At 39.6% G+C, this 14,876-nt stretch overlaps 1 pseudogene; it reads right to left on the bottom strand.

Annotated features, from left to right (window-relative positions):
- Positions 1 to 4,426: 4,426 nt before the first annotated feature.
- Positions 4,427 to 5,182, bottom strand: LOC118584491 (annotated as a pseudogene).
- Between the last annotated feature and the right edge of the window lie 9,694 nt (positions 5,183 to 14,876).

The following is a 14,876-nucleotide window of genomic DNA, read 5'->3' as shown; positions in this document are numbered from 1 at the left end:
AGAATAGATTTTATAGCCCCTCACCGAGAGCTCAGGAGCCAGCATAGAATCTTTCACCAAGCACCATTGTTAATGACGACTGGCCTTGCCTGGAACTTTTTCAGTGGTGGGGCGCTCTTATCTATAAGATGACAGACTGTCCCATAAACACAATGATGAGAGCAGATTACAGCAATCTGCTCTCCCCTCCAGCAGTATTCCCTGCTCCATCCTAGTACTGTACGTCCCATAGTGAGCAACTAATATGCTCACTCTTCCCACACAGCAGTCATATTTCTGTGGTTTGTTTTATTCTGTCTTTTATTTCTTGTGCTCATCATAACACATTTGTTCTTCCAATACCTATGATCTAGGGTTTCTATATCTACCTGACAACAGCATTCAATATTCATTCTTTTATATTAGCATTATTATTTATGGAGAACTATAGATATGAACACCATGATCCAATGAAGACCTATGTAGCATGAAATTATGAAAATTATGCCTTTCCAATGACCTAATAGTTACCTTGAGTAACTACAGAGAAAAACTAGTGATACTACTTTTTAGAAAAAGAAATTGAGATCCAGAGGAATTATGTGATTTACCAAAGAGCTATCACATAACTGAGTGGCAGAATCAAAGTGCAAATAAGATTACAAGGAATGCAAAATTCAGGTGAAAAATCCCAATGGCAAACACACTTTAAAATATCCCTTTTTGGCTATTGGAGCAGAGCCTAAAGGGACCAACATCAACTACAGTTAACTTCTGTCTTCCTATTTGTCTTCCCAAGAACTTCACATTATCATCCAACCAAATCATTCGATTGGTACTCAGAAGTCTGTACCAACCCACCTATGTTATACATGAAGAAATTGTGAAGAAGTCAGCTTTCTCGTATTTCTTGCTAGTTGCAATGACAGCTGAGGTTCAAGAGAACTGCCTTCCAACTTGAGGAAGCCTAGGCAGCAGGTGGTTTTAGTATCCAACAATGCATCTGGACGCAGAAGGCAAAACATTTTCAGTTGAAGACTCTTGGCATAAAGATAGACATACAGGTCAAGGGGAGCAAGTGAAAAGTCAGGACATAGACTTTTGCATTTGGAGTTGGTTGACTTTCAGAAAATATTTCCAGGGAACTCACAGAAAACTGAATTAGCCTTTTCAGTGAATGATGGCAGAACAATTAGGCACACTATAAAAAGATTAATCTCCAAATTACCTGACAACACATACGAAATTAACTAGAAAGAGAACATTCATATATGCGTGAAAGCTGAAAGTTTGGGAACTTCAAAAGCAAGCATAAGAGCATTTTCTCTCATGGGAGGAAAATAGTTCTTAAATATGATGCACAAACTACAAATCTTAAAAGGAAAATAATGGTACATGGCATTCTACTAAAGTGACAGTGTGCTCTTCAAGATACACTTAAGCAAATGAACAGTCAAGTCACAAGCTGGGGAAAACACTCACAATACATATGTCTGACAAAAGACTCTTTGGTAGCACATTTTAACTAACTCTTATGAAGTCAATAATAAGTTTTTGAACACCCCGGACAAAATGGGAAAATAGTTTGAACAGATTTCACAAAAAGGGAGACACAGATGGTCCAAGTAACAAGCAATGATGCTTCAACTCATGTTGGTGGAACACAGTGGAAGTGACCCCACACCTTAACAGTAGGAAGGCCTAAAGAGCCTGGCAACATCAAATGCTGGCAAGAAGGGAGAACTGAAGTTGCTACTCATTGTGTCTAGGAGTGTTATAACATCATCAGAAAAATGTTTGTCATTTTTAATGATAGTATATATTCATATACAAAACTGCTTAGAAATTTCACCTTGGAAGTGTTTGCTCAAAAATAATTACAACATATATTCACTGAGAAGTTTTTGTGCAAATGTAACCAGAGCCAGTTTTATTTTACAGTAATTAAAAACAACTAAAACTTCTACCATCAGCTTATAAAATTAGTTTCTGTGTATCTTCAAGGTAATATTTCTCAACAATAACAAACTATTGATATATGCATCATCATGTTTCAATCTCAAAAAAATCATTGTCAAAGAAAAGAAAATAAGATAAGATGATTTGATTCAATTTTCAAGAAAATTTAGAAAGTTCTGTGATGATCTAAGGTGGCAAAATGGTGAGATGTAGCTGGTGACCTTCTCTCCAGCCCCTGCCAAGCCCTGTTATTCCAACAACCCACTTATAAAATAAACATACAGACATTTATATTATTTAAACTGTTTGGCCTTTAGCTCAGGCCTACCATTGTCTAGCTCTTACTCTTATATTTAGCCCATTTCTATTAATCTATACTTTGCCACGTGGCTTGTGGCTTACCAGTACCTTACATCCTCCTTGTCATGGCGGTGGCTGGCAGTGTCTCTCCCCCAGCCTTCTTGTTCCTCAAATTCTCCTCTCTGCTTGTCCCTCCTATACTTCCTGCCTGGCTACTGGCCAATCAGCACTTTATTAATTTTAACCAATCAGAGCAACACATTTGACGTACAGAATATCCCACAGCAGTGAGAAATGGTTGCTGGTGTGTGTGTGTGGGGAGGGGGGAGATAAATGCACCTGACTATAAACACTCAATCAGTAATTTTTCAAGTCCATAGTTCGAAAATTATTGTTGTAATTCAATTTCTTTCTTTTTTTTTTTTTTTTTAGCAGAAATGTGGGATATGTTTACTGCTGTTTGTAAGATTCTCAGAAAATGGGTGGGAGATGAATGAGACCCCCCCCCCCAGGCCATTCATTTAGGCCTTAGGCTTCATTCGTTACTATTTTAACAACATATCTCTATATAAAAAGATTTTTTCCTCAATGTCTGCAGCTTCCACATAAAGTGTGGTGAATGTCGTGTATCAGCTGATGAGATAATTCAGCCAGAGTCCAGAGTGAGGGATTCCTTTCCCTCCTCAACTCACCATAATTTCCCTGTCTTTCCACTTGTTTTTAGAGAATTCTGTAACATGAATTTTGAATCTATTCACCCCTTTCTTAACTCTTCCTAGATAGAACCCCTCTTGCCCATTCATTAAACTTTGTGCCCCTCTTTAATCTATCAAGACCCGTTTGTTTGTGCTGCCCAAGTATTCTTGGATGTGTGGCTTCCATTGGAGTGGAGTTGACTTACTGGGGGCTGGACTCTAAGGGAAAACTACCTGTCTCTCAAGGGATGGATTTCAAAACAAACTCCCTCTCCATGCTAGAATTTGGTCTCACTAGGGCTTGTGTAGGTCTTGCACAGGTCTTGTGCATGCTGTCACGACCACTGTGAGTTCATATGTGCAGCTGCCCTGCTGTGTCCAGAAGGGACTGTTGCATTTCAATCATCTACCACCACAGGCTCTTACACATTTTCCATCCCCTCTTCCACCATGATCCCTGAGTGCTAGGAGGAGGGCATGAGGTATATATATTCTGTTTAGAATGAAGTATGCTGTTGCCTCTGATTGTCTGTGTCTTGGCAACTTGTGAGTCTTTGCATTAGTTACTGCAAAAAGATGATTCTCAGTTAATTGTTGTGAGATGCATTAATCTATGTGTATAATGATAAGTTACTAGGAATCGGTTTAATACTATGTCCATTTAACAAAATAATAGTAATAGGTTCTCCCTTAGGCCTATGGCCTGTCTACCTATAAATTCATACTGGTAATTGGTACCAGGTGTGGCTGTCATCTTGTGAAATGGGACTTAAATCAATCAGAAAGTGGTTGATTATTCCATGTTTGTGCCACTGCTGCACCAGTGGGCAAATCTTGCCAAGTCAGTCATTTTGTTGCTCACAGTGTTCACAGCATGGTAAGGTAGCTGTGACTTTTCTCCTCTGGTAGCTGTTATACAACCTCCAGCACTATGGAAAACAACAGTAGGAAGGAAGCTTTGGGGTCAGCATCACTTTGAATTCTCCATCTTCTGTGACTCAAGTATGTGATGTCTCAACTAATACAATCTTACTGTCAAGTTCTGGATGGTGATCAAGAGCATTGGCAATAGTCTATGCTATTCTATTCAGGATCTATGGGAACTCATTGGTCAATAAATCCAAAAGAAAGCAACCCATTCCTGGCTCTGGGATTTTTATGTGTTAGCCTCTGGTGTCTAGGGGCATTGTTGCACAGCTATAGGGTAACTCAATTTTAACTTTTTATACACACACACACACACACACACACACACACACAGTATACACACACATATGGGAGCTTCTACGGCACTAGGTTTCCATATAACTTTTTCTTCCTTCCTTTCTTCCTTTCTTTCTTCCTTTTTTTAAGGTATGATCATTTATTTATTACCCTTAAAGACTTGTTTTTAGTTTGTTTGTTTTTATTTTGTGGAGCTGAGGATCGAACCCTGGACCTTGTGCTTGCTAGGCAAGCACTCTACCACTGAGCTAAATCCCCAACCTCAAGACTTATTTTTGACTGGACTCAGACTTAGAAGTAGAAGCTCTCAGAGAGGACAGCCTACGTCTCTTGGCGATCTGTTCCTGGCGCTCTTCTTTGGCTTCCTTCATTCTCTTGGGCAAACGTTTAGCATGTTCTGTAGCCTCCTCCTTGTTTTCCTTTGTGTGTTGTTTTTCAGAGCAGTAGGATGGCGGCATTTGTGTCACAGGACACATGGGGTAACAAGACGCTGAATCTTGGGTGCTTTGGTCCTGGGCTTCTTACCTTCTTTCTTTAACGGCTTTCTGACCATACGTATTGGCGGACATCATCTTCTTTAGAGAGATTAAAAAGCTTTCGGGTTCTGCTAGCTCTTTTAGGTCCCAACCGACGAGGCACAGTAGTATCTGTCAGTCCAGGATTAGCCTTCTCTCCCTTCTTTACAATAACCAAGTTGAGAACACTGAGATTGGCATTCACGATGCATCCTTGAACAGACGTGCGCTTCCTCTTTCCAGTTCTCCTTGGTCTATAACAAGAGTGCCCCTTACTCAATAGCAGGCGCACTCTGCCATGAAACAACATGCCTTGTTTCATGGGAAAACCTTGCTTATCGTTCTCGCCATTGATTCAGACCACATAACCCTTCCACTCTTCACCCAGCGCATCAGCAGCCACTTCCGTGGCCATGCACGCTTCTCGTAGAACGTACAAAGCTTGGGTTCATCGTCCACTTCAATGAGTTTCTGACAGCTGGTGGCAGGGAAGGAGATATTCAGCTTCATCTCGACCCAGCCGACAGCCTAGGAGGCTCCACGAATAAGAGACTTGACTTCCACTTAACCCCTCCATATGACTTTTTCCAAAGGTCTTTAGTGGTACTTATCCCTCCTCTACCCTCCCCTGCCCACCTCCACTTAACCATTTCTGTTCCCTTTTAAACCTTTATACCAGTGACTTATATCTCCCTTTCTTGAAAGCCTTCCCATGGACCCTTAGTGATTTTTTGACTTCTTGGTACTACAAATGAAGCACACATATTTGAAGATTCAAAGCTAACGTTCATAAATGAGAGAAAACATGCAACCTCTGTTTTTCTAGTTCTGACTGACCTCACTTAGAATGGTGGTTTCTCATGCTAAGAAAGAGGACAACCGTCAGGCGGTGGTGGTGCACGCCTTTAATCCCAGCACTTGGGAGGCAGATGTAGGCGGATCTCTGTGAGTTCAAGGCCAGCCTGGTCTCCAAAGCCAGATCCAGGAAAGGCGCAAAGCAACGCAGAGAAACCCTGTCTTGCAAAACCAAACAAACAAAACAGAAAGAAAGAAAGAAAGAAAGAAAGAAAGAAAGAAAGAAAGAAAGAAAGAAAGAAAGAAGGAAAGAGGAAAACAATGTTCAAGTTAGGTTGCCCTGTAGTTGGAGAAAACAAACATCAAAAGTAAGATGAGCAGCCTTTATTTTTCTTATTTATATAGAATAAAATACCGTATTTCATTTATGCTGCACTGTTGGCTGCTTATATTGTGTAGATTTTTACTCGGCTAAATAATGCAAGAATGGACTTTTTATATGTATGGACCCTTACACTATACTTTGAATAACTTCCAGAGAAGTATTCTAGGTCAAAGCAAGTATTATTGCTGCCTATTGTAAATTTTGTTCCCAGTGTGGGCAAATAGTACTGTCATGTGTGTGGCTATACTGTGACCCTTGCTGTCCCCCTACCATCACTGCCAACACTAAACCACTCTTTCTAAATTCAGACAGGGGTCATTTTAATTTTTATTTACTTTATAATCATTTAAATCAAATATTTTATTAAACTATATCCATAATTGTGACTCTATAAATTCCATTCCTGCTCTTTGGTCATTTTTACTGTTAGACTTTTTAAATTTTTAATTTAATTTAAATTTTATCTTATTTATGAATTTATTTTTGGTTTTATGAGGCAGTGTTTCTCTGGGTAACCCTAGATGTCCGGGAACTCACTCTGTAGCCCAGACTTTTCTTGAACTTCGGGATCCACTTGTCTCTGCTTGCCAAGTGCTGGAATTAAAGACATGTGCTACCACCTCCAGTTTGACTTTTATTATTTTTAACAAACTGTGTGAAGTCTTAAGGAGCTGCCTTAATGGTTCATATTTGCTATAAAAATTTTAAACTTTTTTCTATGTACAAACATTTTTGTATTTGTGTTGTCATTTTTTTCCTATCTTTCAATATGAACCTGTCTTTGAAATGTTGGTGAATAACTAAACATGAGTTAGAACTTTTCTTCTACTGGACACAAGACAGTACAATAGTACCAGGTAGTTCCATTTATAGAAACATTAAAAACAAAAACAAACAAACAAACAAACAAACAAAAAACCTGGGCTGTAGCAAGGAAAACAGAGAAAACATCACTGGCATGAGGCTTGAATTCTATTGTAGTAGCTTTACCAATAAGAACACATGGTACTTGAAGAGAAATGAAATATGGGGATAAAAGAGCCCAAGACAGTGTTTTGACATGTGGCACCCTCCAGAGACAAAGAACACAGGGAGAAGGTGTAAAGAAAACCTTAACGGCACGACTGGAGACCAGATGCAGAGAGACTCACATGAATGGTGTTAGGGTTCCCCTCTCATGGCACATGACTTGTCCTAAAGATGTATGGTCATTGCTTAGGTGCCTTTCCCAAAGCTTTGACAAAGAATCACAATGCACCCGAATCCTGGTGATTATCAGGCAAACCGTTAAATATCGTTAGAACAAAATGGACATGTCACATCCTCCCAGGACTTATGTGACCAGGGAGATCTTTGTCATCTGTATGTGAGCTCCGCCTGCTGGCCACAACGAAGCAAAGTGACCCTGCAGCAGCGTTTTAAAGAGAACCATCAATTCACAAACTGGATGGCGTAGCTTTCTGAAAAATTGGATTTTGTGGAAGTTGCATGGTGGTAATGATACACTATGGAAAGAGGTTATTTTTTCTTTTAAATTGTCTGGTGATACATTTGAAGAATGACTTTTCTAAATGGAACAAGAATGAAGAAAAGTTATTTTCATCCATGCTTGTAAGTGAACAGCCCAATTTAATCTTAAAAAGTATATACTGGAAATGTGTGTTAAACATTAAATTCGACATCCAAATATTGCTCTCAGTCATATGAAAGAGGTAAGCACACACAAAAATTATGTGAGGCATAAGAAAACTTGAGAATCATTGTATTTATGGGGAAAAAAGTGGAATTGTAAGTTAAAGTATAATGTAGGGACAGATTCACTTTGAATCCTGGAGAGAATACATATGTTTTGTGTACTATTGTGAGAGGGTATGTGGCTCAATTTTTATCTTGTGGCAAATATGAGAAAAACTATTTTACACAAGGAAAAATTCATCATGGTTTATGTTTTAGAAGTCTCGGATGTTATGGCTGACCGACTCTACTCCTTCTGGGCATATAGTGAGGTCAAGAATGTGAACATCACGATGAACGGCATGAAGAACAGAATTGCTTTCGGTGGCCAGAAAGCAGGGCATGGACAACAGGAAGGGCCAAGGGCCAAGACTGATTCCTCCAAAGCACAAGCGCAGGGACTCACTTCCTTCAACAGGCTCTAAGTTCTTCAGCCCTACAACCTCCTAACAGTGTTTCAATGTTCCTACCAAAAATGGAGTCAAACATCGATGGGATCAGAGCTTTCCTGTTCTAACTATCTGGAAACTCACTCACAGATACACTAGCTAATCTCCTGTGTCTAGCAAGACACCAGTTGATAAACCCACTTAACCATCCCAGAGGATGCCCATGAGAAACTGGTTGGTTAGGCCATTGTACAGCGCAGAATGTCTGTTCTAAAGCAGTGTCTTCTGTATTGTGGGTTGTGAAATTATACGCTTTATGTTAAATTCTAGATTCACTACTTCCCAACACGCATGCCAACTTGGGCAAGGTGACTCTCAGCTTCTTCGTCTCCTCATCGAGCATAATGGCAGTACCTTCTTTATAAGGTGGCTTTTCAGCAACATACACTGCTTTAAACCAACTATTTTCTTTTTGTGCTCATGTACATTCACATTTACATTTTCTCTATGAATAGACATATTCTTATATGTTTATCCTAAAATGACAATGCTTATTCTACAGACCTGGGCTTCAAGATAATTTTCAGGTTGTCTTTGTAACATATGTGTATACAATGTGTGCATGTAAATATATATTTCAAATTTTGTATCTCTCACACACAAAGTAAAGAAAAGTAATGTCTTTTACTACAGAAATGTTAGGATATTAACAACATTCCTTTTGAACTAAAAATACAAAACTCAAATTTTTTTACTGTATTAAATCTTCTTTGCTTTGGTCAGGTGGCTGAGTGAAATATTTGCTGAAAAGCACAAAGAATGAATCTGAAATATTCAGGTCAAGATTTGATTTTTCTAACATGAAATATAAATGTGTGAAAAGACTGAATTATCCAGAAAATGCATTTCTCATAATCCTTATGATATAAATACAAGTAGGCTGTGCATCACAAATGAGCATGTAATCAAAACAATGAGCAGGGAGTCTGACTTAACTCTGGAGAATGCTGCTCTGTTGTCATGTGTCCTCGTGGAGAAGAGAGACTGGGAAAGAGAAAGGGGCCATTATGAAGCTGCTTTATTGCAATTGCTGAAGTTATGGTTTTGTGTCCCTAGGGTTCTATTTTAAGATCTTCATTAAGCAAATCCAACTTAGCCTCCCATGTTAAAGTGGCCTCAAATGGCTTTTCTCATAGGATTCCCTTTTTCTAAAGTGTTTCTGTTGTTATACCCGGAATAGTCCATTCATAATACCATCTTATAAGGACCACAGTTAGGCTTATTTGACTATTAAAGATCACAGTGCAACTTCTGGTCATGAGCAAAATTTCATTTGTTTCAGACCAAGACAATTATTTTCCCTGTCCACATGAGAGCAGGATGATTATATTATGAACATTGAATATACCTATATTCTCCATCTGAAATAAGCAACATGAAACCTGCAAATCAGAAAAAGGTACCTGAGACTTTCTTCATCATCTGGAAAATTTGCAAATGTGTGCTGATGGCTTAGACTGGAGAGAGGGACAGAAGTGTCCTACACAATTCATTCTGTACAGAGATTTCCCTGGTGAACAGGGAGGGAGAACGTGCTAGAATGTGTCTAGCATCCAAAATCTCAGGGAAGCAAGGGCTGGGGGCAAACACCGCCTACTTGGCAAGATATGACATCACCAGTTGAATTTCTTTATGGCTGTGAATTGAATACTGACTTACATGCCATCATCAGTTAATTTACACTGGGTGATTGGTTATACTGAGAAAAATTAAATTTTATAACAGGATTGGACCACAGGGTTATGATATAACACACAGTATTCCCCAAGAAAGCTGACTTTTAGGTAGATAATCAATATTCCTTTAGCGTATGTTTGTCATAAATATGATATTGGGCATACAAATATTTTCAAATGGTCATTTTCAAATTTAACTGGACATTGTGGATTTTTAGTTGTCAACCATATGAATTATTAATGCACACACTGCCTGATGATTTTTACTGAAGAGAGAAATGGAAAAAAAAAAGTATCACGTAGGCAGAGTTCCTCACTTCACACCCACAATGGAATATAGAATATCACAGACAAAATTTACCGTAGGATTACCTTTATGTCTCATTTCTTCCTCACAAACAGGAGTCAGCACTGACGAAATAATATTGCATAGATATTTTGGAAAGCAAAGTACAGCCTTGAAGAATTATTAACCTGACACTATAACAAGAGCTTTAAGCCAAATTGGGAAGTCATAATTAGCTTCTGAAAACAAGCAGGTTACAAGTCTTAAAAAAGATAAGGATTCTCTTAAGCTAAGCTGTATGAAATTTGCATGTTTGTGAGTAAACACTGGTTAGAATGTAGCATCTTTGGTGCTTCAGAGTGGTACACAAAACTTCTCAAAAGAATACAAGCAACTGCTTCCCTCAAAATAGCTTCCCCTCAAGAAACACCGGCAAAGTATCTCATGGCTTTGACTGGATTCTCTGGATATCTTGGAATTTGCATACATGACCCAAAATAACTGGTTATGAAGTTCTAAAATCAGAGTTGCATATGTAGAGATGTAAAACACAAGCAATCAAATGAAAACCACGATGTATGGAATGAAGACACTATAACCCGAAAACATAAAACTTCTGAAGTAGCAGAAAGAATTTTCCTGAAATCAAGGGAGAGAAAGATGGAAACAGGAAAAAGAAGGAAAGTAGAAGTTGAATCATGTGGGTGGACCGGAGCAGGTCACATGGGCAGACATGAGCAGCTCACATGGGAGGAGACAAGCAGCTCACACTTAAATTCCTAATTGAGCACCAGAAGGAGAGACTGTTGCTGACAGACCCAGAAAGAAAAAGTAATGTTTTCGTGAATGTCAGACACTAGCTGAAAGGGCTCACCAGGGACCGAGGCAGAGTGTGTGCTGCACCAGCGTCAGGAACATGAGACTGCATCTCCATCACTTGATCCATGTGGGAGACCTCACAACACAGATACGGGGGAAAAGTGACAGTATGTTTGAGCAAGGAAATGAGTTCTCAGACACACGTAACTTTCAGAAAGGTGGGCATGGAATATGACAAGTATGTCAGAGAAGCCCATAACCTTAATGTGTGCACGATTAATAGAGTGATAATTATAAAATCGACTTCTCAAATTCCCAATCACATCAAGCAGAGGAAGGAAGGAGGAAGGGACCGAAGGGACACAAAAATTGTTTTTCCGTTTCAATTTCGGCATTGGGGGGGTCATACAAAAATAAGTTTAAATAAGAAGAAAATATGAGCAGTAATAACACAGAGACTACATTCCAAGAGAGGAGAGGTGAATAAAAGAGGAATGAAAGGAGAGAGAGAGAGAGAGAGAGAGAGAGAGAGAGAGAGAGAGAGAGAGAGAGAGAGAGATTGAGAGAGAGAGATTGAGATATTAGCCATTTGTAAATGGCAGAAAAAATAGCAAGGACAATAATATGTTAGAAAAATGGATTTAGTTGAGTATTATCTCTCCACTAGGAGAAAATCTAACCCAGAACTCAATTGTGTGTAGCTTTATCCGTAGACAGTAAGGAGAGAAATTAAGCTAAGCTGAAAAACAAAAAGCAACAGTGTTCAGGTAAAAACAGTCAATATGATATAAAACACACATTTGGTTTCTCATTTCAGAAAACATACCTGGTAGATATTAATAATCACACTTGAAGGCAGATAGCAATTAGAGTTCTTTCTCAAGGCTTGCAGTTTGCTGACTGACATTTTAATTTTTTTTTTTTGCTAAAGTGATACATTTCACTTTTACCATTCAAAGAGGTTGAATCTTTTTATTAAAAATAACTTTATAAATTAAAATTTGGAGAGTATGTCATATACAAATTATCACATCTGGGCTGATGTTTTCAAATTGAAGAGAAAATAGAGTGCTTGCTGAAAAATCTAGGTCAAGGTTAGGCACAACATGCTCATGAGTATCCTCTCCTCTCTTTTCTCCTTAACTCTCTCCTACTCCTTCTCTCCTCCCCCTCCCCCTTCTCTCTCACCCCCATAAAGGCCTTGAAAGGAAAGCTTCAACAGTCACTGTAAGCTCTTAGACCATGTCTTTTGAACCCGTGTTCTCTGAAGCAGGCATGTATTGCCTACACAGTTGTTGAATGATGTGAGACAATGGCTTCCTAAAAGAAATCATAAGCAACTTGCTTTAAAATTGAAAGTAAAGTTGTGGCGTCAAAACGAACTTGTACGAATCGGAAGGAGACATGGGATCTGTACTGTTGCCTTTCCCTCAGAGTGCTCACCTGCCTGTGTCTTCTCAGCTTTCTAAGTGACAGCTGGAGGAAGCCAGGCTCTGGCCACCAGTTTTGTGATCATGGAACTGGTTTTGCAGGTCAGGTGTACCTAACTGTTTACCTCCAGCACAATGTATTAGACCTCATAATATGGAAGAGTCTCCCTAAACCAGAATTTTACTTTCTGGTTGCGCTCAAGAAAGAATGTATTCTGGGAGCTTTGGGGGTGGTCATGCATTCTATATTTCTCCAACATGACAGCTCTTAAATCACAGGGCTGACTCAAGTTTCCACATTGCCCATACTCCAACAGGAAGAATTAGAATACCAGGGGGAGGGAGTCACTCTTATCAAGAAGTTTCAAGCCGGCAGTGGTGGCGCACGCCTGTAATCCCAGCACTTGGGAGGCAGAGGCAGGCGGATCTCTGTGAGTGTGAGGCCAGCCTGGTCTACCAAGAGAGTTCCAGGAAAGGCACAAAGCTACACAGAGAAACCCTGTCTTGAAAAACCAAAAAAAAAAAAAGAAGTTTCAAAGAAAAAACTAAATAAAAAAAAAAAACACATGAACAAAGAAACAAAAAATAAGCAACAACAAAACATGGGAGTTATTAAGAGGGAAGACTCAGTGGTGCTCATGAGTTTTGTGTGTGTGTGTGTGTGTGTGTGTGTGTGTGTGATGAGTTGTGTGTGTGTCATGAGTTGTGTGTGTATATGTGTGTCATGAGTTGTGTGTGTGTGTGTGTTACATATGTGTGTGTGTGTGTATGTGCAACTTGTCTTTTGGGGTAGGGTGTGGCATTTGTATACTCACATCCTCTAAGCTCAGATGAAGGTTTTCTGTCTTTATGAGGAACCAGTTGAAAGCCTCAGAGCAAGAGCTTTGTATCTGTCTCCTTCCAAAAGGTTTACCAGAACAGATGGCAAAGCAGCCAAAGATAGAGATAAGCTTGGTGGCAAAGAGAGGGGACGTGATTACCGGAGCTACTTGCAGCTCACACACACAAGCCAGCGTTTCCTGTGCTAACCGTGCCTTCCTCCAGAGTGTTTCCAGATCCTCTGGGTGGAGGAGGGATGTGAGTGAGCAAGGACCATGCACTGAATCTTGATGCAAACATGTTTTTCTAATTTGTATACCCTCTTAGTGTGAAGTACAAAAAGCTATTTATGACCAGTTTGAACACTCTTCCCCAAGAAATTTGCAAGTTGAGCTTAGAAGTTCAGAATGTACCCAGGGGAAGCTGAGAAATCAGCAGTCAGTGGACAGGGTGGGGCTCTGCTGCTGGCACTGGCTTCTAAAATTCTGAAAAGGCCTTCAGACACTTGATGGGGCCCAGAGCGAGCAAAAGTTACCTTTACAGAGCATGGACAGGTGATGGGTTGTGTTTATGGCTGTCTTCTTGTGGCTTCAGCAGTGTTTGGTGCTGGGTCCTATTCCCAGTCCAGGGAACTTGACTCTGGGTGAGTGACTTACTCAAGGCTACTTAATAAATATTTGAATTCTAATTTCTCTTTACTGTGTGAAAATCATCAGCCTTTTGATAATTTCTGGGATCTCAGCACCTGGATGATATGGGCTCTACATGAAAGAACTTCGTCCACTTAACGTCTTTGCTGTTTATTTTTAGACAGGTGCCTGGTGCACAACAATAGGTCATGGGCAGATTGGACTCATCTAGCCTGTGCTATCAATTAGGTCTTTATACTTTTGGCTTTGCCAGTCTCATCTATTTACAACCCCGATTTAAAAGGTAGGTGGCCTTGAAATTCACAATATTTGAAACTGTGTAGCATTCAACTTTGCGTTCAAGGTGACCACATTAACCTTGTAATTTTGCACAATGGGAGCAATGCTTTCTCAAGATTAAAGACGCCTCTCTAGGAGAACGGCACACTATGTTTTTGATAAAGTCAGCCATTCCTGCCAATAATTACACTGACACAGGGAGTCTGTGGCGTGTTATCTCCAGCAGCTACCTCTTCTCAGGCAGGTTTTGCTGACTTAAGTGAGATGGACGATGTAGACCGTATGCTCTGGGAATGGAGAGAAGAAGGTGGGAGCTGGCAGGGGTGAGAAAGTTTAACCAAGCAGATTGAGTCAGCTTGAGTATGGAAACAAATGTTGCCTTGAACAGTTTTATCGAAGGTCCACCTTGACTTTGTGGCTTTGGTAAGCATGACTCGAGCAAAACACTGAAGAATGCTGATTAAAATGAAACCTAGCTGTTGATAAAGAAAAGTGAAAAGATGATCACATTGTCTGAAATAATACATAGTCCCCATTTAGCATGTACACAGATGCTGTGGGGTGCTATCTGGAGGAGCAGGTGTAAGAGGCAGAACATAGATGCATTCCGTCATCTTACTCGAAATACTCCTTTGGCTTAGGCTGTGCATTGGCAATATTTGAAAAAAATCATGACAGTATAAACAAATAAATCAGAAAATTAGAGACAATTTACAATTCTACCACATAGCAGCCATTTATAACTTAGAATTTCTTTGGAAAAAATATCATAGTGTAGTTAATAGACACTAATAAACAAAATTATAGTACATATAGTAATTCATAGTCTAAACCATTTGGTGATATACAACTTCGTCACCGACTTATCTAGAGTGCTATGCT

The sequence above is a fragment of the Onychomys torridus genome, chromosome 5 (assembly GCF_903995425.1).
Source record: "Onychomys torridus chromosome 5, mOncTor1.1, whole genome shotgun sequence".
Taxonomy (NCBI): Eukaryota; Metazoa; Chordata; class Mammalia; order Rodentia; family Cricetidae; genus Onychomys; species Onychomys torridus.
Note: the sequence above shows the minus strand (reverse complement) of the source record. Positions and strands in the feature narration are given on the sequence as shown.